Consider the following 23,630-nt stretch of genomic DNA (forward strand, 5'->3'; position numbering starts at 1 on the left):
TTGTCCAATTCAGATAGCTGCGGACGGCTTCACGTATCTGGGAGTCTTCATCTCTAAGGAGCGGGCCATTTGACGCAAGAGGAATCTCTTGCCGCCTTTGCAAAGGCTCAAGCGAGACACTGGCACCTGGAAAAAGATCCCGCTGTCTATACTGGGCCAGGCAGCGCTATTCAAAATGATGGCGCTGCCACGGTTTCTCTACGCCCTGCAGAACTACCCGGACCTAGTGCCACAAAGATACTTTGCTGCCATTGAGGCCACCCAGAGAGATCTTCTCTGGACTGGAATGCCAATGTGCAAAAACTGACACTGGGGTGGTTTGATGGGGGGATAGCTCTCCCGGATATCCGGAAATACTATTGGGCGGCGCATCTCTCGGCCATTAACCAGGGTACCTACTGCACTGGGAACGACCCGGGGTACGGGATGGACAGATGGCTCCTTCTAGGCGGGAACTTTGAGGCTGCACTTTACTCTAGGCCGGGCAGGTATCGCCTCACAGGACCTACAATACACTCTGTACAGTTGTGGCACATTGTTCACTAGAAACTGGGTTGGGCTGACAAACTCACACGTGCAATACCTCTGTTGGCCTCGGAAAGATTGGGCACACTTAGTCGCACCAAAGGATTCTGTGAATGGGACCTGATTGGTATCTCTTGGGTCAAGGATTTGAGGGGCCCGAATGGGGTAGTATCATTCGATACTCTTCAGCACACCTACGACCTGGCTCAGACAGAACACTTCCGCTACATGTAGGTCAGGCACTCACTCCAATTCAATATTCCCCCAGGGACTCAACTCCAGGAGTCCTCCCCTCTCGAGGACAGGCTGCTGGATGGCCACCTCCCGTAACGGGCTATCTCCCTCATATACAAAAAACTCATTAATCATACTCCAGACCCGCTACAGGCTCTCAGGGGGAAGTGGGAGGCAGATGGACTCAAAACAGATGATGAAGATTGGAGAGAGGCGCTTGCATCCCCCAGGGAAATAGCAATCTCTGCAAAACTTAGATTGGTTCAGTTGAAAATCCTTCACCGAGTGTATATCTCTGGCACACGCCTGGTCCTGATGGGGCACAGCGAAGATGGACTCTGTCGCAGGGGGTGTGGAGAGGTGGGTACTTTCTTGCTCATATTGTGGGAGTGCCAGACGCTGCAGATCTACTGGATATGGGTTCTCAACTGTATGCGTGATGTGGTGGGTGTGGAGTTGCGTCCGGAGGCTAAGCGATACCTTCTCAATATCTGGGAACCCACAGACCTGTCATCAAAGGGTAAGCTACGGGTAACGTTAGGACTCGCGATTGCAAAAAAAACACATAGCGAGATTGTGGGGGGCAGTCACACCACCAACGCTCAGCTCTTGGAGGAAGCATATGGATTGGTGCATGGTCCAAGAAAAGACAGTGTATGTGGCCCGGGGTTGTCCCAAGAAGTGGGTGGCGGAGTGGTCAAAATGGAATGACTACCGTGGTAACATTTGTGAAGCCCCTTGAATCACCCCCATTGATGAGCTAACTGCATTGTGATTTCCACCAGAATGGATGTAATCCAGAGAGTTACTATATTAGGAAGAGACGTGTTAACCTGTGTGTTTCCAATGACAATAATGTAACAACTGTATTCCTTGTATGTGATGATCACCTTATTTTGTTCTTTTTGCAATAAAAAGATTTAATAAATAAAAAAGGTGCCATTTTCAAACCATAATACAAAAATCATCTTTACTTAAAGATGCATTTTTAAATTCTGAGTTCAGGCAGCCTCAACTCCATTTCTATATCTTGTCCAAATGGAAAGTAATGTTTGTGAGATGCTATAAAGCAACTCCCATGTTGACCTATGGGACAGATAGCCTTGCAATAGTAAAAACCGAAATACCCAGTATTTCACTATCAGGACATGTAATAAATACCAGTACATGTTCTACCTTCTGACATACACTGCACCCTGCCCGTGGGGTACCTTGGGCCTACCTGAGTGGTGCCTTACATGTAAGAAAAGGGAATGTTTAGGCCTGGCAAGTGGGTGCATTTGCCAGGTAGACATGGCAGTAAAAACTACACGTAGACACTACAGTGGCAGGGCTGAGACACGTTTGAAAGGCTACTTGTGTTTGTGGCACAACCAGTGCTGTAAGCCCACTAGTAGTACTTGATTTACAGGCCCTGACACACACAGTGCACTGTACTAGGGACTTGCTAGTGAGTCAAATATCCCAGTCGTGGAAAAACCTATCCATAAACACAATTTACAGCAGGAGCACTTGCACTTTAACACTGTATAGCAGTGAGACCTGCAAAACCTGCAAACCTGCAAAAATGAAGCCCAGCATACCATCAAAACCAGGTGGTCAGTAATCAAAAAGACAGAGGAAACATGCCAAAAGATACCAGGTCTAACTTATGTCCCCTCCAGTTAAAAGTAGGGAGAACTGCCCACCTGGGAGTTCTCTTCATTAAGGTGGAAGAACCTGGACAGACCATCAGCATTGGCGTGTTCTGTGCCTGGGAAGTGTTCCACAGCAAAGTTTGTTCCCTGTAGGGAGAATGACAACCTCTACATCTGCATTAACCATCTGAGGGGCTGTGGTCTGTCTGAACTTGGAAGTGAGTCCCAAATGGATGACTGACAGAATATCGACAACACTAATATCGACCTACAGAAATATTGGGACATAAATATTGTTGTCAAAAATATCGACCTCCTATTTTCATAATGGTAGGTACAAAAATATCCCCCAAAAATATAGGGGTCTATTATAATAGTTGGCAGATCGCCCGTATGGCAGTGGCGATCTGCCCGCCATTATCTACCTCCCGCCTCCCATTTCCCCCCACGAAATTACAATGGCGGGGGGACCTTGGCGGACGGAAAGAGCGTCTGCCGGATTTCTGCCCGTCGACGAGTCGACTGGGCGGAAAAGGGGCTGAATCCGGTGGCGGTGTCTGCAAGACACCACCATCCCTATTACAATTTAGGCAGAGATGTGCCTTTCCATGGCGGCGTTGCTGCCATGGAAAGGCATGCTGTCCCTGATTGTGGGGGGCCCGATGCGGGCCCCCTGGGTGTTTGGGGGGTGCACATGGGGGGTACCCTGCATTTGCATGTACAACATGGTAGGCACCGCGCGGTGCCTGCCAAGTTGAGCCTGCAAATGCACAAGGTGCATCCACAGCATTTTGGCGGGCGGTACTGTGAGCACCGCCGGCCACAATGTTGTGGATGGGGATGCCACCACCACCATGTCGGTGGCATCCTAATTGCCGGTGAGGGACCGCCGCAGCACCAGTGACCGGTCCCAGCACCGCTAGGGTGGCGGCGGACGAAAGTCGCCCACCATCCTAATAGTCCCCATAGTTGTTAAAAATGTCGAAGTACAAAATATTATTTTTTTCTATGTATTATAAATAATGTCAAATAAATTAAATAATACATTTTACTTTTATAAGTAATAAATGTAATTTGAAAATAAATTAAACATACATATATAAAATGTAATATATATATATTTACTTGAAAATAATTAATAAATAATAATTTAATTAATTATCAAATGTTAGAAATATATTAAAAACAAAGATAAATATATATATACATACACTTGTAACATAAAAATAAAAAAAATAATATATAATATACATTAAAATATTAAACTATGTAATATTTTTTAAACCTACATCTTACACTACATTTAGTGCAATAGTAGGGAAAGTGTTGGATGGCGGAGGGTAAGAAATTACCATTCCCACTCCAGCGAGTGCAACAGTAGGGAAAGGATTGGATAGATAAGGCAAAATAATTTACTATTCCCACTCCAGCAAGTGCAACAGTAGGGAAACTGTTGGATAGCATAGGGGTAAAATTAAAATATTCCCACTCCAGTGAGTACTGCAATAGCAGGGAATGTGTTGGATAGCGGAGGGAAATAATTTACTATTCCCACTCCTGCAAGTGCAACAGTAAGGAAAGTGTTGGATAGCGGAGTGATAAAAATTACTATTGCAACTCCAGCGAGTGGAGCAGTAGGGAAAGTGTTGGATAGCGGAGGGATAAAAATGACTATTTTCACTCCAGAGAGTGCAACAGTAGGGAAAGTGTTGGATAGTGGTGGGGAATAGTTTACTATTCCCACTCCAATGAGTGCAATAATAGGGAAAGTGTTGGATAGCAAAGGAGATAAAATTACTATTCCACTCCAGAGATGGCAACAGTAGGGAAAGTGTTGGATAGCGGAGGGGTACAAATTACTATTCCAACCCCAATGACAGCGACAGTAGGGAAAGTGTTGGATAGAGGAGGAGTAAAAATGACTGTTCCTACAGAACAAAATTCAAATTTAAAAACAAACAAAATATCAACTACAATACAAAATATATAGTTTAAAAAACCCAAAACAAAACATATTACAATGGCGGGGGGACCTTGGCGGACGGAAAGAGCGTCCGCCGGATTTCTGCCCGTCAACGAGTCGACTGGGCAGAAAAGGGGCTGAATCCGGTGGCGGTGTCTGCACGACACCACCATCCATATTACAATTTAGGCGGAGATGTGCCTTTCCATGGCGGCGTTGCTGCCATGGAAAGGCATGCAGTCCCTGATTGTGGGGGGCCCGATGCGGGCCCCCTGGGTGTTGGGGGGTAGGGGGTGCACATGGGGGGTACCCTGCATTTGCATGCACACCATGGTAGGCACCGCGCGGTGCCTGCCAAGTTGAGCCTGCAAATGCACAAGGTGCATCCACAGCATTTTGGCGGGCGGTACTGTGAGCACCGCCGGCCACAATGTTGTGGATGGGGATGCCACCACCACCGTGGCGGTGGCATCCTAATTGCCGGTGAGGGACCGCCGCAGCACTAGTGACCGGTCCCAGCACCGCTAGAGTGGCGGCGGACGAAAGTCGCCCGCCATCCTAATAGTCCCTATAGTTGTTAAAAATATCGCAGTACAAAATATTATTTTTTTCTATGTGTTATAAATAATGTCAAATAAAGTAAATAATACATTTTACTTTTATAAGTAATAAATGTAATTTGAAAATAAATTAAACATACATATATAAAATGTAATATATATATATTTACTTGAAAATAATTAATAAATAATAATTTAATTAATTATCAAATGTTAGAAATATATTAAAAACAAAAATAAATATATATATACATACACTTGTAACATAAAAATAAAAAAATATATTATATAACATACATTACAATATTAAACTATGTAATATTTTTTAAACCTACATCTTAATCTACATTTAGTGCAATAGTAGGGAAAGTGTTGGATAGCGGAGGGTAAAAAATTACCATTCCCACTCCAGCGAGTGCAACAGTAGGGAAAGTATTGGATAGATAAGGCAAAATAATTTACTATTCCCACTCCAGCAAGTGCAACAGTAGGGAAACTGTTGGATAGCATAGGGGTAAAAACTTAAAATATTCCCACTCCAGTGAGTACTGCAATAGCAGGGAATGTGTTGGATAGCGGAGGGAAATAATTTACTATTCCCACTCCTGCAAGTGAAACAGTAAGGAAAGTGTTCGATAGCGGAGTGATAAAAATTACTATTGCAACTCCAGCGAGTGCAACAGTAGGGAAAGTGTTGGATAGCGGAGGGGTAAAAATGACTATTTTCACTCCAGAGAGTGCAACAGTAGGGAAAGTGTTGGATAGTGGTGGGGAATAGTTTACTATTCCCACTCCAATGAGTGCAATAATAGGGAAAGTGTTGAATAGCAAAGGAGATAAAATTACTATTCCACTCCAGAGATGGCAACAGTAGGGAAAGTGTTGGATAGCGGAGGGGTACAAATTACTATTCCCACCCCAATGACAGCGACAGTAGGGAAAGTGTTGGATAGAGGAGGAGTAAAAATGACAATTCCTACAGAACAAAATTCAAATTTAAAAACAAACAAAATGTCAACTACAATACAAAATATATAGTTTAAAAAACCCAAAACAAAAAATATAAAAATATATAACAATTAACAAAACATATAAAATATTTCAATGTAGCAAAAATCTAAAATTGACATAAAAAGATAATCTTCTTTAATTTAACAAACAATTTACAAACAAATACATATTTTGTAATAGAAATTCATCTTAATCAAAAAATTAAAAATTATAAAAATGTAATATATATTTTCCTACCCTATAACACCACAAAATTTACAACACATCTAAATTAAACAAAGAAGTGTACCTCAATAATTAACAAAATTAATTATCAATTAAACACATATTAATAATTATAAAACACATTTAAACATTTAAAAATGAATGTACAAACCAAGCATTACAGCTATTGAACCTAAATCCCCAAACAATATAAAAAGTAAACAAATACCAAAAATATTTATCAATTAATAATTGAATATTAATGATCAAGTATTGATTAATTAATTTGAACTAAATTGCTTTCCACCCTCTACCCGAAAAAACAACAAAACACACTAAAAAAATGAATTCACACCATTTATCACTATAAACCCCACAACTCACACTTCAAAGTGATTACACGATTGGCATATTTAAATTGTAATAATTTAATTAGCATTCACTAACAAATAATTAATTAACTATAAATAAATTACCTCCCACCATATTCCCCTATAAATGCCACCCTAATTTCATAAAACATTACACAAACAACATAATTAATTAACAAATACTTAATTAATAAATAACAATTAACAAGATACATATATATAATTATTAATACATTAATTGCCACAACTTACACTATGAAAAACCATTAATTAAAAATTATATTAAAAATAATAATACATGTATTAAAATTAAATTAATTCCCATGCTACTGCCCTATCAACCCACCACCCACTCCTAAAACAAATAACACAATTAACATAATTAACAATTAATTAATAATAATTAACAAGCAATAATAAATAATTAATAATGAATTAATTCCCACAGTTAACAATACAAAATATAAAATAAATATTAATTAATACAAAATATTAATAAATTAATTATAATTAAATTACGTCCCACCCTACTTTCCTATCAACCCACAACCTGCTCCTACAAAAATGACACAATTAACCTAATTACCAATTAATTAATAATAATTAACAACCAATTAATAAATAATTAATAATACATTAATTTCCACAATTTACAATATACAATATAAAAGATAAATATTAAGTAATAAAAAATATTAATACATTTATTATAATTAATATACTACCCTATTCCCCTATAAACCCACAACCCGCTACGGAACTAAAACACAAAATTCAAATAAAGTAAAATTAATAACTTCTAAAAATGTAACACATAATAAAAAACAAATGTAATACTTGGACAAATAATAGAGCACATGCATTTAAAATACATACTAAAATACACAACACTAACTAAAAAAATGACATTTTTTACAACTATATTTTTGCAAACGATATTAATGACCATTATTTTAGAAAGCAATATTTCTTACCTGAAACTCAATATTCTTGACAACAATATTCTTGCAGTAGATATGTATGTATCTCGATATTTTGCACTCGATATTAGTGCAAGTCGACATTTCCTACTCGATATTCTGACTCTTTACCGTCCCAAACAAGTAGGGTCTTAGCTTCTTCAGCACCCAGACAACAGCAAAAACTTCATGATCAACTGCACTCCACCTCAGTTCCCTGAGGAGTAGTCTCCTGCATAGGAAGACTAACTGCAGGGTGGTATAGGCCCTCTTCATTCATTTGGGAGAGTACTATTCCCACACAATGCTTTGAAGCAACTGTCTGCACTACAAATTTCCTAGAGAAGTCAGGTGATATGAGCATGTGCGAGTGCACAAGGTTGCCTTAAGGGCATCAAAAGAGGCCTGGCAGGCATTAGTATAGATCATCTTCTGGGGTTGCTTATTGGAAGTCAGCACAGTCAAGGGGCCCACAATGGTGCCATCAGCCTTGACAAATCTCCTATAGTAACCAGTGAGACCTAAAAAAGTTCTCATCTCTGACTGGATTTTACGAGTCTCCCAATCCAGAATAATCTCAATCTTAGGTTGTAGGGGTGCCACCTGCCGCTTCCTACCTAATGACCTAAGTACACCACGAACCCTTGACCGATCTGGCACTTACTGGCCTTCATCATGCTTCCTGCCTTCTGCAGAGCCTTCAACACTTCCCAGAGGTGGTGTAAGTGATCTTCCCAGCTGGATCTGAACACTGCAATGTCATCCTGGTAGGCAGCACTTGCATCTTCCAGCCCAGCCAACACTTGGTTGACCAACCTCTGAAAGGTGGCAGGGAAATTCTTCAACCTAAAAGGCATCACCCGGAACTGGTTGTGCCTCTTTGATGTTGGGAATGCAGACCTCTCCTTAGCCCGATAAGTCAAGGCAATCTGCCAGTACCCAGACGTTAATCAAATGTACTGAGGAACTTGGCAGCTCCCAACTGATCTATGAGCTCATCTGCTCTGGGGATGAGGTGCGCGTCAGTCCTTGTGACTCATTGAGCCCACAGTGGTCCACACCAAACAAAAGTTCAGGAGTGGCACCGGGTACAGCAGGGTTTGGGACCAAGGCCAATTGGGCTGGCCCAAGAACTGTTGGAAGTCTCTATCATCCCTAACACCAGCGTCTTAGAAACCTCTTCTTTGACCCTATCAGTGAGCCAATAACCTTTCTTTTGGCAGACACCTGGGCCAAGGTTTGAGGCTCCAGGACCTTCTGATCACTGTTGCTGGCTGCCATGGACCGAGTGGCCATGCATGCCCACTCTGGCAACCCAAGCATCTTCAAGTGAGACCTGAGCTTCACATCCTTCCACAAGGACTACTCCAGGTCATTACCTAGTAAATAATGTACAGGCATAGTAGGGCTCACAACCACCCTCAAGGGACCAGAGACCAGCCCCACCCACTCAAAGGGAACCGGCGTCATTTTACATTGGCACTATGAGCTGTCCACAGCAACTACTTGGTGGAATAGACCAGGGTCTACATGCTCCTCAGACACCAGGTAACACCGGCCTGAGTTCCCACTGGCTCCATTATCGCAGAGAACTTCTACCCTTTGCCCATTGATGGTCACCCGGGTGTTGTACTTCTTAGTGAATGCAGGCACGTGAATTCCTGGGATAATCTCAATGTCCCCTAGTAAGATAAGGGTAATTTCTGTTAGATGCCCACCCTACTCTGGATACCCCTCCTCCCCAAGCCCTACACTAGCCATCACCTTGGACTGCCCACCGGTGGGTGGCTGGGCCTCCTTGCAGCATTTGGAATCTCCCTTCAGGTGACCCACCGGGTTAAAAGTATGGCACTTATGAGGTCCTATCTCTTAAGGCTTTCCTTTAGAGATCCATGGTTTCTTATCTCCTGGAGGGCGTGAATCCTTACCCCGAATAATAGTTTTGGACCCTTTGTGGAACTTGTTTGCTTAACCATGTCCCCCCACCCTTCTGCTGGGGACCCTGCCCACCTTTGGCAGAGTCTCCCCAATAAACCTTCTTATGGACCCTGGAAATCCCTCTGCAGTCCGCCTCTATAGCAAGCTTCCTGCTTACTAAGAGTCAAGTGCTGGCGCAGCTCTGCAAAACATAGACTAGACAAGTACTCCCACACAATCAAATTGTACAGCTCCTGAAAAATTGTCACATTGCTGACCTTCACCTAACCGTCCAGTGACCTTCAAAACGAATCCACACATTCTAACCATGTCTGGGAATCAGTTTTCTTACTGGCTCTAAATTGATCACTATACTTTTCAGGGGTGAGACCCTACCTAGTGAGAAGGGCCTCCTTCATGTCAGTGTAGGTGAGGTTGTATCCCTTACCCAAAGTCAACAGTATGTCCCTCCCCTCTTCTGAGAAATAAGGCCACACTCCTGATCCCCTATTTTTTCTTAGGGACCCGATTCATGTGGATGGATGCCTTATAGCCCTGGTACCAAAATGTGTATGTTATCACTGTTCTTGTACTTCTTGCCTACAGTTCTAGGAATATGTAGTATCCTCTCTAAGTGCACTGAGAAATTGCCTGCACCATCTGAGCTGGACCTACTCCTCTTATCCACCTCATTGTTTTCTCTTCCATTGCCAGCTTGAGCCTATCCATCTCTATTGCATCTCTTCTTGCTTGCTTCCCACTGGTTCACCAGCCCCTCTGGGGACAAGCTACTGCTGCCTGGCCTAGAGGGTGACCCCCCTCCCAAAAGCCCACCAATAATTTGAACAGACTCCTCAGCCTCCACTCTAAGATCTCCAGTCTGCCCGCTGGCATGGCTGGCTGCTACCCAGGCCCTCATCGCCTTCTGTAGCTCCTCTTTCCGGGTGAGGCCTCTGATTTTGTTTTTGCCAATACCCTTCAACTCCTTCACGTTGTAGGTTTTCAACCTTTCCTCCTCAAAGGCCACATCTAGGGATGCAACTGATGATGCTATTGACTCAATAATGATGCAATTGAAAGTTTAAGCTCAAAAACAAATGAAAGATCACAAATAGACCAACAAGAATACAGTATGTGGTACATAGCAGCATGAGCTATGGAAGTAGTATGCACCAATCACTGTAGGTCAAGTGCAAATGCAAGTCCTAGCCTCACCGCTGACAAACACTGTTAGAAATGTGGGTCTATGGTTGGCAGGTTGTTACCCTGTCCAAGTAGGGACCCTTCTTCCCAGTCAGGATTGTAGGAAGGTGGAATCTGACTATATGGTTACCCCAACTTTTTTCCTGGTGTTTTGCTGGTTTTCGACTTAGTTGGCCTGGGATCCTGCTATTCAGCGCCCCAGGCTATCTGCTTTCTCTATAAAATGGACTCCATGTACTTTAGCTACATAACAAATTGGGTATTGGGTCACCTTTGTGAGCCCCTTTAAAGTGTACCATAGGTACCCAGGGCATAGGTGCATCCAAGGCCTACCAGGGGCTGAAGAATGTATTGTGCCACCCCTGGCTTGCCATCCAAACTGACACCACAGGCTGATCCCTCAGCTTGGGTAAGGTGTTGTAATCACCCCTTACTTATATATAGTATACCTGTATATATAGACAGATATGCACCAATAAGTCACTCCTATGGTAGGCCTCCACAATCCTGGAGGCAGAGTGCTTGGTTTTATGTGAGAGGGTGCCCTAGCATGAGCTGAACCCCTCTGCAGCTTTAGGAACCATCTCCTTATCGCTGTTCTATGATATAGCCATACCATATACTCTTAAGTGCATAATAATCCTCGCGGTTAATGCTAACCGTGGTTTGGCTTTATCGAAACATGTCGTGTAAGGAGTCAAACACTTTGGAATACTACCCCCCGCCAATTCTGGCAGCTGGGGTAGCATTCCACCCTTCTAGAGGGAAAAGACATGTATGTTACTGCTTTACCCGGTTAAAGTTAAACAGAGCCCCAGCATCACAAAATGGAAGCTGCTGCCACAGACACAAGTCTGACCTCCTGCTGCTGGACAAAACTCCGGCAGGGGAGGCCTGGACAATAGGTTTCCTGACCAGGGAGGTGCCAGCACCTCCCCAGACAGGCAGATGTGTATTGGGACAAGGAGGGCTGCATCAGCAGATGCTTTTTTAGACCCTGCCTGGGAAACACAAGGTGCTCCATGCGTAGCCCGGTTCAAACCAGTTGCTGGGGCACTCCAGCCCGCTTTGGTGCAAAACTGGACAAAGGGAAAGGGGTGTAACCACCCCCTTACCAGGTCCCCCCATAGGAGGGACCTAACAGGTAATCCAGCCCCTAAAATCAGTATAAAGATAGGAGCTGTGTCCCCAGGACTTTAGATTATCCTGGAGCGAAACTCTGATACAGAACTCTTGGACCTTTGACATTCTATTTTGACTAAAAGACTGAAGACATCTCCCTTGTGGTGAAGGAGTGACCACCCTGTGCAAACATGCACCACCAGTAACTTGCCAAGTCTGCTTTGTCAATTCTCCTGCCGGAACCTGAAGACTCAGAAACACAGGAATTGGACTCTCAGACTTCTCTGACTCTAAACCACATCCACAGCAAAGCTAAGACCCGTGGCGGACATGAGAGAAGTGGGACCGGACACCCTGGACATCCTGCATTTTGCTAACAGCTCAAGTACTGAGGTACCCTTGCAGTTGTGCATTGGGGTACAAGAAGCCCCAGACCCGAGCGCCATTTGCACCGAATCTCAGCCCTCTACACTCCACGAGTGCTGTGTGGGGCCCGCTCTTGCATTTCAGCTCAATGCATCTTTCCAGTTGCTAGCCTGCTGGCAAGTGAGCGCCCTGAAGACAAACCTTTCAAACCAAACTGCTTTCCTGGTTGCTCCAGGCTTGCTCCAGCTTTTCTGCAAATGAGAAGCTCCCCAGGCCTTGCTGGTCTGACCCGAAGCCCATCTTCTTTTCCTGCATGGATTACGTTTGCTAAGGCTTGTTGAGTCCAATCTGGATACCGATACCGCAGTCAACTATATCCTTTGTGGGACAGCTCGAATCCAGCTCCTGGTTGTCGTTGACGCCTCCTGTACCTCGTAGCTGCAGAGACAAGCTTCACCTCTTCACCTAAGATCATCACAACATCGCCTGGTTCCTTCCTGGTTCCTTCCTGGTCACTGGCTAGTGACCCAGAATCTGTCCCCTCTGCTTTCAGGTTCTTCAGTTCTTCGATCCACGCTTGGATCCACCCGGACACTCTTCCTCTGGCCGCCTGCAGCACTTCTTTGCAGATCTCCGTTGAAAGCATCAACGAAACCCGACATCAAAACACACCTATGCACCCGGGGTTTTGTTGTAGTCCATCCGGAAGTGCCCTTAAACAGTAACTTTGTAACTTCTTAGTTCTCCATTATAAGTCAATGGTAACTTGCGACTGTGTTTAGACACTGCACACGTCTCCCGTGGGTCTCCTACTTCCTAACCTTTGGTTGTTCAGTGTAGCCCCAGAGATTCCCTAGGCCCTAGGCCTATTCACTATTTCTGTTGTGGTTCTTATACCACTTTCTTATTATATGGTTTGTGAGCCCCCTAGGGCATAACAGTATTTGTGCAACTTATCGTATGCTAATTGAGTAACTTGTGATATGCTTCGATCTCTGACCTCATAAAGAGTGCACAGGGTTGTGTTAGAAATAAATACATATATATTTGATATATACCTTGTGTGGTGTCCTTTCATTTGGTATTCAAGGGATTATAATTAGTAAAACACCTTGCTTCACATGCTCTCTAAAGTCTTAGCCTATGACTGCTGGTCCATGCTTCCACTAGGATAGTCTGTCTATAAGGTTGACTCTACAACCACAATCAATTTGGGTCGATTAGGCTGGTGCAAGGTGCCCACTAGAATAGTGGACATCATATGCCAGGCTAACTTCTCACAAGGATAAGGAAGTTACACAACTAAAATAGCCACTGCTCACCCCCTTTGTAGCTTGTCATGGGAAGTCAGGCTTATCTTAGAAGAAAAGTGTAAAGTATTTGCACATAACACACAGTAATACAGTGAATACACCGCAAAGTGACACCACACCAGTTTTAGAAAAATAGCCAATATTTATCAGGGTAAAACAATACTGAAATGATAAGAATCCAACATAAAGTTATTTAAAAGTATCAATCAGAAAAATATAGTTTATAAAAAATTCCTTGAAGTTGATAGCTCCGCCCGGGGCTTTCACGGCGTTGTGAGCAAACAAATCAAACAGTTCTGGCTGAGAGCGTCGTCGCGGTCCAGCTACTGTGTTGGGGAGACCCACAGAACAGTACCATTAGAAATCCACGACGTTGGGGATCCTATGATGAGCTCTGAAGAGTAGGTGTCAGCAGGCGTAGGTTCTGGAGGTTGGTGCAGGAGTAGTTGGGCCACTGAAGTCACACACGTTGCAGGTCAGACTCCATGTGGCTAAAGGCGGGAGCGCCAGCAGACATCAGGCTGCAGTGTGACATGCAGCGGTGTAGCGTGCGGTGCCCTCAGGTTGTGGGGCAGGCAATGGCTCGTGATGGTAGCCAGCAGCATCCCTGAGTCTAGGACTGTGGTGTGAGGTGGGACAGTGCTCTTCACAGTGCTGGCAGGTTATAGTGCATGCAGCTGCATTGTCGTAGTTGAAACACTGTCGTTGGCTGATGAACTGGAGTCAATGGCAGCGGTGTCATGGACCAAGGCTGTGGTGTGGGATGGGGAGGTGCGTCGTGTAACTTGCGAACGGTGCCCACAACCATGGTGCAGGGCATCAATGTCAGTGTGGAGCAGGGGTGTATGGGATACCAGGCGGCAGTGTGAAGCAAGGTGGTATGAAGTGCGGTGCCTATGGGTCATGGCACAGCAGTAGCTCGGTGGTGGCGTCGGTCGACGTCATCAGTGAGAGCAGGAATGCAGTGTGAGATGCAGCGGTGCCCTCTGCGGTACATTCAAGTCACGGAGCCAGCAGCATTGTTGACAGCATCAGGTTGCTTTTTTCTTCTGTTGCAGAACCAAATACACAGTTCCTGGTGCTGGAAGCAGATTAACTTGAAGTCTTTGATGTTCCTGAGACTTCTTGAACAGGAAGGCAAGCTCTACCTCAGAAGTCCTCGGAAGAACTCAGGAAAATAAGATGCAGAAAGTCCAGTCCTTTCACAGCCCAAGACAGAAGTGGCCACTGCAGGCCAACACAGCAATGTGGTAGTCTCTCCTCACAGCTTCGCCAGTTCTTCTTTTTGGCAGGTTTCTTGACACAAAAGAGTTCGAAAGTTCTTGGGTCACAGCCCCAATATTTATACCACATTTCCCTTTAAATTTGGTACAAACAAAGTTCTACTGGCATACATAAACCACTCCTGCCTGGCTTAGGCTAGGTTCAATACAGCAGGTAGGGACAGCTTTGTGGAAGGCAGCCATAGTCCATTCAAGTGTAAGTGACAACTCATTCTACTACTCTAAATGCAGCCAGGTTTATTCAGTCTGGCTATGAGTCACCTAGGAAAGGCAGGACACACGTCAACCCCCACCCCTTCTTGGTGTCTGTCTAGTGTGAATGTACATTCCCTTCTCCTGTCAATATATACCCAGACAGGGAAACACAAAAGGCAGAGGCACACATGATGGTGAAGCAAGAAAATGCCAACTTTCTAAAAGCTACTAGGGATTCAGGGTTCTCGAAGTAGTCTGTATGCCCCAAGTCTTGACAAAAATATTGAATATATGTCAGCCATGGCATACATGTGAGCAGGGTTGATTTGAGGCAGTCCCGATCATGGCACAGTTTAGGACGATGTATTCTGATGTCCAGACTTTGAGGCAGAGTAGTATGGGTTGCATCCTGATTATGTCCGTTTTAAATGGGACCTTGGCTATGCGTGACAAACGTATGTAGGAGAGCTACAGGTGTGGGGGGCCCTGGGACATCTGGCACTCTCCGCCTGGCACTCTGAGGCGGTAACAGCCTGACAACTGAGAAGGGGCCACCCCTTCCCCCTGAGTGCCGCCGCTTACCCTGGGGAGCCCTCCGGCTGAGGCTCCCTTGCTGTGCCGGACTGTGGTGAAGATCGGGCCCCCCGGTGACATCGAGTGCCACTAGGCATCAGCCCAAACCAATATCGGGCTGACGCCTACTCATTTATCCTGCCACCATTGAGGCCCTGAGCATCTCCCTGGTTGCCATCTTTTGTCCCCCGTGCACTGCTCTGGTGGGGGCAGGAAAGGAGCAATCCACAGTAGCCCAGTTGGCAGCGGAAGAGCCCAGCAAGTTCTGATCCACTATTGCTGGCTGAGTAATTTCTCTAATTGCAGCTATGGCTTATCCACATACCCTACCAGTGGAGAGGCCTAGTATCTCGCCCAAGCAGCTGCCCTGTCTATGTGCATGCTGCACCAGTGGGGCCACCGAGGCGCACGATACAGAGGCAATACCAGCGACTGAACAACCAGGGCAATACTGCTTCACCACCACCTGCAACGTCATAGGGCGGGCCGGTGGACAGAAAGACACAGACATTGTACCCCTCGGCCGAAGGGAGTATGACGAGAGGGCCCTTCCCCTAAGCTTGCTCCTCAATCCACACTGGAGGCAGTTGAGAGTGTGGGACACCTGGAACCCCTCCCTAGACAATAAGGCCCAAGTTTCAACATCTCTTGGGGGCACTGATGATGGACAGTCCCGCGAGTCTAGTCCTCATACAGGGCCTCTTTGGCAGGTAGTCGTGGGTTGCGGAAGTGGCTGAGCTAGGCTCGTTGTGGCTTGCGGCCCAGGATACGCCTGGATCTGTGAGCACCCGCCGATGGTGTATCCCCGCAAGGGAGCCTGGCGCAGTCCTCACAGTCTCCTTTCAGCTAGGATTGTGCCTCCATTTGTGCCAGTCTGGCTATGAGTCACCTAGGAAAGGCAGAACACACGTCAACCCCCACCCCTTCTTGGTGTCTGTCTAGTGTGAATGTACCTTCCCTGCTCCACCTGATAATGCGGCCCTCTTAACGGAAATAAACAATCCTAGAGATAAGCTGGATGCCAAAATCCACACTGTGGGGTCGGAGGTCTCATTCCTGCGCCAGGATCTCAGGAAAGCAGTTACAGAGCTAGAAGCACTGGTCTCGACAGTGGAGGATGCTGTGACAACCCTCCGGGAAAAAATCAACAAACTCACTGTAGTTTCGCAGGAACTAGCCTCTAGAACAGAAGATGCAGAAGGACAAGCAACACACAACAATTTGCACTTCGTGGATTAGCCGGAAGGTTGTGAAGGATCCTCCATGACCCGCTTTATTGCCCAATGGCTCACAGATCTCTTGCCACAGGAGATGCTCTCCACATGCTTTGTCGTGGATTGAGCCCACCGGGTACAGACCAGGAAACCACCTCCAGGCCAGAATCCCAGACCGGTAATTGCAAAATTATTTAATTATGCCGATCGGGATGCAATTCTACAGTTCTCTAGGACACAAAAAATAACAATTCCAGCATGATTCCAGGCCCATAATGCTGTTTCCGGATTATACACGCCTAGTCCAACAGCAACGCTAGTCATTCACAGAAGCGCTGGCTGCGAGACCTGAATCTGCAGTATAGGCTTTTATACCCAGCAAGGATGCAAGTAGTATTTAAATGAAGCCTTCTTCTTCGACACACCGGAAGCAGTTTTTGCATGGACAGAAAAACACTCCCACCTTAAGTCGTATTCACCACCGCCACTGGTTTCAGACTCCTCTTGTGGATAAACATGGGCAGAAAATCCGTTACGCTCGCGGATTTTGCGGATTTTCGGTAAATTCACAATCCGCGAGATTCGCAAATTTCCCGCAAAATCCGCAAATCCTTTATGGCTTTCTCGCACTGTTCGCGTGAGTTCGCGGCTTCCCAGTTCAACTTCGCGCCCCGCGAATAAGCGCTAAATTGCAGAAATACGATCTTAGCAAAACTGAAACTACTTACCAGGTTCAAAAGTTCAAGCTCATCATTAGTAGCCATTTCCTGTAGTGCTTCCTGAGGGGCCCCTCCAGAGTTCAGTTGCCTACTTGCAACTATTATGTGACCCTGCTCTGACCCTCAGAATAGTTACACAAAGGTCCTGAATTACAGCTAAGGCAGACAAGCAGGAGCCAGGCTGGAAGTTCAAATCCAGTGACACATTAATCAGCCCCTAATTCATTATTGTCAGTTGGGGCAGGGCAGGTGTTGTAACTAATTTTGCAACAATGAAAGCACTTAGCAAGTGCAAAAGATCACTAATCAGGAAGCACTAAGGAAGCAGGTGCCAGCTAAAAAAATATTCTGTGACACATTAATCAGCCCCAAATTAATTCAGGTCACTTGAGGCAGGGAAGGTGTGCTTTGCTTTGCCACAATAATGTACACTGGACAACCAGAGGGTGCTGTGATGAAACAGAGGGTGGCATGGGTGGGCCAGAAAGTGGCATGAGTAGTCAGAGAGTGGCAGTGGTGACAGAGAGTGGCAGTGATGAAGAAGAGTGTCCCAAACAGGCTGGACACGTAGAAACAACAAGTTCGCAAAACTTGCGACCCGACAGGTAAGTTCGCGTTTGCGAAATTGTACAAAACCCTCGCGAACTGGCAGAAACCCGCGCGAACACACAAAAATAATCCGCAAATTCGCGAGAATTCGCGGATTTTGCGGATTGCGAGTTCGCAAATCCGCAAAATTCGCGAACGCGAGATTCGCAAAATTCGCCCATGCTTACTTGTGGATCACAACATAACAGACCTCGCAGAACTAAATCAAAAAGACGTCACTAGTCTGGCTCGGTCAGAAGATCTACCAGTCCAGAGCGAACGTCGTGAACCATCCAGTTATACTTCTAGCAACCAGCTGTGTGTAGCCGTGGATTACTCTTCACTTAGACTAGCCTCATGTTTGCTATCCTCTGAACGGGTGTGGACACCCAGCCACGGGGCTGCCAGGCCCTAGACACTTCGATCTCCCCTCATTAACAATGGTTTGTGGGTGGGATGGGTTTTGTTGGTGTGGGGGCCCGGGTCTCCCCTGTTGGGGACCTGGTGTGCCCTACACTGCAACACATGCTCCTAGTTTATGGCAGTGTCGGGAGGGGGTGGGGGGATTTGTGGGGAATTCAATTCTATTGTTGTTTTATATGCAGACTTTTCACCTGTATTTCGATACTACCACTACAGTGTCTTTAAAGATACAGGATAATGGTACAGTCTGATACAGCCCCCCTTGGGGAACTTACTGTGGTTTCATGGAATGTCCGGGGCCTTCTTAATAAAATTAAAGGAGGTGCTGTCTTACGTCAAGCCAAAAGATATGGGGCCGACATTCTACTCCTCCAAGAAACTCATCTCCTAGGTAATAAGATCCTGTGTCTGGTTCGATTTGGGTACCAATATATATATCATGCAGGGTTCACCGGGTGCTCACAGGGAATGGCTATTTTGAGTCAGAGTCCTATTCCAGCACATAGACCACAAGGTAGATCCGGGGGCAGATTTGCATTCATCACTGGCACACTGTATGGCAAGCATGTTACCATAGGACATGTAATAAATACCAGTACATGTTCTACCTTCTGACATACACTGCACCCTGCCCGTGGGGTACCTTGGGCCTACCTGAGGGGTGCCTTATATGTAAGAAAAGGGAATGTTTAGGCCTGGCAAGTGGGTGCATTTGCCAGGTAGACCTGGCAGTAAAAACTACACGTAGACACTACAGTGGCAGGGCTGAGACACGTTTGAAAGGCTACTTGTGTTTGTGGCACAACCAGTGCTGTAAGCCCACTAGTGGTACTTGATTTACAGGCCCTGACACACACAGTGCACTGTACTAGGGACTTACTAGTGAGTCAAATATCCCAGTCATGGAAACACCTATCCATAAACACAATTTACAGCAGGAGCACTTGCACTGTAATACTGTATAGCAGTGAGAAAGTGTGCAGAGATACTAAACCTGCAAATATGAAGCCCAGCATACCATCAAAACCAGGCGGTCAGTAATCAAAAAGACAGAGGAAACATGCCAAAAGATACCAGGTCTAACTTATGTCCCCTCCAGTTAAAAGTAGGGAGAACTACCAACCTGGGAGTTCTCTTCATTAAGGTGGAAGAACCTGGACAGACCATCAGCATTGGCGTGTTCTGTGCCTGGGAAGTGTTCCACCGTAAAGTTTGTTCCCTGTAGGGAGAATGACAACCTCTACATCTGCATTAACCATCTGAGGGTATGTGGTCTGTCTGAACTTGGAAGTGAGTCCCAAACGGATGACTGACAGAATATCGACAACACTAATATCGACCTACAGAAATATTGGGACATAAATATTGTTGTCAAAAATATCGACCTCCTATTTTCATAATAGTAGGTACAAAAATATCCCCCAAAAATATAGGGGTCTATTATAATAGTGGGCAGAATGCCCGTATGGCGGTGGCGATCTGCCCGCCATTATCTACCTCCCGCCTCCCATTTCCCCCCACGATATTACAATGGCAGGGGGACCTTGGCGGACGGAAAGAGCGTCAGCCGGATTTCTGCCCGTCGACGAGTCGACTGGGCGGAAAAGGGGCTGAATCCGGTGGCGGTGTCTGCAAGACACCACCATCCATATTACAATTTAGGCGGAGATGTGCCTTTCCATGGCGGCGTTGCTGCCATGGAAAGGCATGCAGTCCCTGATTGTGGGGGTTTGGGGGGTGCACATGGGGGGTACCCTGCTTTTGCATGTACAACATGGTAGGCACCGCGTGGTGCCTGCCAAGTTGAGCCTGCAAATGCACAAGGTGCATCCACAGCATTTTGGCGGGCGGTACTGTGAGCACCACCGGCCACAATGTTGTGGATGGGAATGCCACCACCACCGTGGCGGAGGCATCCTAATTGCCGGTGAGGGACCGCCGCAGCACTAGTGACCGGTCCCAGCACCGCTAGGGTGGCGGCGGACGAAAGTCGCCCGCCATCCTAATAGTCCCCATAGTTGTTAAAAATATCGAAGTACAAAATATTATTTTTTTCTATGTATTATAAATAATGTCAAATAAATTAAATATACATTTGACTTTTATAAGTAATAAATGTAATTTGAAAATAAATTAAACATACATATATAAAATGTAATATATATATATTTACTTGAAAATAATTAATAAATAATAATTTAATTAATTATCAAATGTTAGAAAAATATTAAAAACAAAGATAAATATATATATACATACACTTGTAACATAAAAATAAAAATAATAATATATAATATACATTACAATATTATACTATGTAATATTTTTTAAACCTACATCTTACACTACATTTAGTGCAATAGTAGGGAAAGTGTTGGATAGCGGAGGGTAAGAAATTACCATTCCCACTCCAGCGAGTGCAACAGTGGGGAAAGTATTGGATAGATAAGGCAAAATAATTTACTATTCCCACTCCAGCAAGTGCAACAGTAGGGAAACTGTTGGATAGCATAGGGGTAAAAATTAAAATATTCCCACTCCAGTGAGTACTGCAATAGCAGGGAATGTGTTGGATAGCGGAGGGAAATAATTTACTATTCCCACTCCTGCAAGTGCAACAGTAAGGAAAGTGTTGGATAGCGGAGTGATAAAAATTACTATTGCAACTCCAGCGAGTGCAGTAGTAGGGAAAGTGTTGGATAGCGGAGGGATAAAAATTACTATTTTCACTCCAGAGAGTGCAACAGTAGGGAAAGTGTTGGATAGTGGTGGGGAATAGTTTACTATTCCCACTCCAATGAGTGCAATAATAGGGAAAGTGTTGGATAGCAAAGGAGATAAAATTACTATTCCACTCCAGAGATGGCAACAGTAGGGAAAGTGTTGGATAGCGGAGGGGTACAAATTACTATTCCCACCCCAATGACAGCGACAGTAGGGAAAGTGTTAGATAGAGGAGGAGTAAAAATGACTATTCCTACAGAACAAAATTCAAATTTAAAAACAAACAAAATATCAACTACAATACAAAATATATAGTTTAAAAAACCCAAAACAAAACATATAAAAATATATAACAATTAACAAAACATATAAATTATTTTAATGTAGTAAAAATCTAAAATTGACATAAAAATATAATCTTCTTTAATTCAACAAACAATTTACAAACAAATACATATTTTGTAATAGAAATTCATCTTAATCAAAAAGTTAAAAATTATAAAAATGTAATATATATTTTCCTACCCTATAACACCACACAATTTACAACACGTCTAAATTAAAAAAAAGAATTGTACCTCAATAATTAACAAAATTAAGTATCAATTAAACAAATATTAATAATTATAAAACACATTTAAACATTTAAAAATGAATGTACAAACCAAGCATTACGGCTATTGAACCTAAATCCCCAAACAATATAAAAAGTAAACAAATACCAAAAATATTTATCAATTAATATTTGAATATTAATGATCAATTAATGATTAATTAATTTGAACTAAATTGCTTTCCACCCTCTACCCGAAAAAACAACAAAACACACTAAAAAAACGGAATTCTCACCATTTATCACTATAAACCCCACAACTCACACTTCAAAGTGATTACACGATTGGCATATTTAAATTGTAATAATTTAATTAGCATTCACTAACAAATAATTAATTAACTATAAATAAATTACCTCCCACCATACTCCCCTATAAATGCCACCCTAATTTCATAAAACATTACACAAACAAGATAATTAATTAACAAATACTTAATTAATAAATAACAATTAACAAGCTACATATATATAATTATTAATACATTAATTAACACAACTTACACTATGAAAAACCATTAATTAAACATTATATTAAAAATAATAATACATGTATTAAAATTAAATTAAATCCCATCCTACTGCCCTATCAACCCACCACCCACTCCTAAAACAAATAACACAATTAACATAATTAACAATTAATTAATAATAATTAACAAGCAATAATAAAGAATTAATAATGAATTAATTCTCACAGTTAACAATACAAAATATAAAATAAATAAATAATAATTAATACAAAATATTAATAAATTAATTATAATTAAATTACGTCCCACCCTACTTTCCTATCAACCCACAACCTGCTCCTAAAAAAATGACACATTTAACATAATTACCAATTAATTAATAATGATTAACAACCAATTAATAAATAATTAATAATACATTAATTTCCACAATTTACAATATACAATATAAAAGATAAATATTAAGTAATACAAAATATTAATACATTTATTATAATTAATATACTACCCTATTCCCCTATAAACCCACAACCCGCTACGGAACTAAAACACAAAATTCAAATAAAGTAAAATTAATAACTTCTAAAAATGTAACACATAATAAAAAACAAATGCAATACTTAGACGAATAATAGAGCACATGCATTTAAAATACTTACTAAAATACACAACACTAACTAAAAAAATGACATTTTTTACAACTATATTTTTGCAAACGATATTAATGACCGATATTTTAGAAAGCAATATTTCTTACCTGAAACTCAATATTCTTGACAACAATATTATTGCAGTAGATATTTATGTATCTCGATATTTTGCACTCGATATTAGTGCAAGTCGACATTTCCTACTCGATATTCTGACTCTTTACCGTCCCAAACAAGTAGGGTCTTAGCTTCTTCAGCACCCAGACAACAGCAAAAACTTCATGATCAACTGCACTCCACCTCAGTTCCCTGAGGAGTAGTCTCCTGCATAGGAAGACTAACTGCAGGGTGGTCTAGGCCCTCTTCATTCATTTGGGAGAGTTCTATTCCCACACAATGCTTTGAAGCAACTGTCTGCACTACAAATTTCCTGGAGAAGTCAGGTGATATGAGCATGTGCGAGTGCACAAGGTTGCCTTCAGGGCATCAAAAGAGGTCTGGCAGGCATTAGTATAGATTATCTTCTGGGGTTGCTTATTGGAAGTCAGCACAGTCAAGGGGCCCACAATGGTGCCATCAGCCTTGACAAATCTCCTATAGTAACCAGTGAGACCTAAAAAAGTTCTCATCTCTGACTGAATCTTACGAGTCTCCCAATCCAGAATAATCTCAATCTTAGGTTGTTAGGGTGCCACCTGCCGCTTCCTACCTAATGACCTAAGTACACCACGCACCCTTGACCGATCTGGCACTTACTGGCCTTCATCATGCATCCTGCCTTCTGCAGAGC

The sequence above is a fragment of the Lissotriton vulgaris genome, chromosome 6 (assembly GCF_964263255.1).
Source record: "Lissotriton vulgaris chromosome 6, aLisVul1.2, whole genome shotgun sequence".
In the NCBI taxonomy this organism is placed as follows: domain Eukaryota; kingdom Metazoa; phylum Chordata; class Amphibia; order Caudata; family Salamandridae; genus Lissotriton; species Lissotriton vulgaris.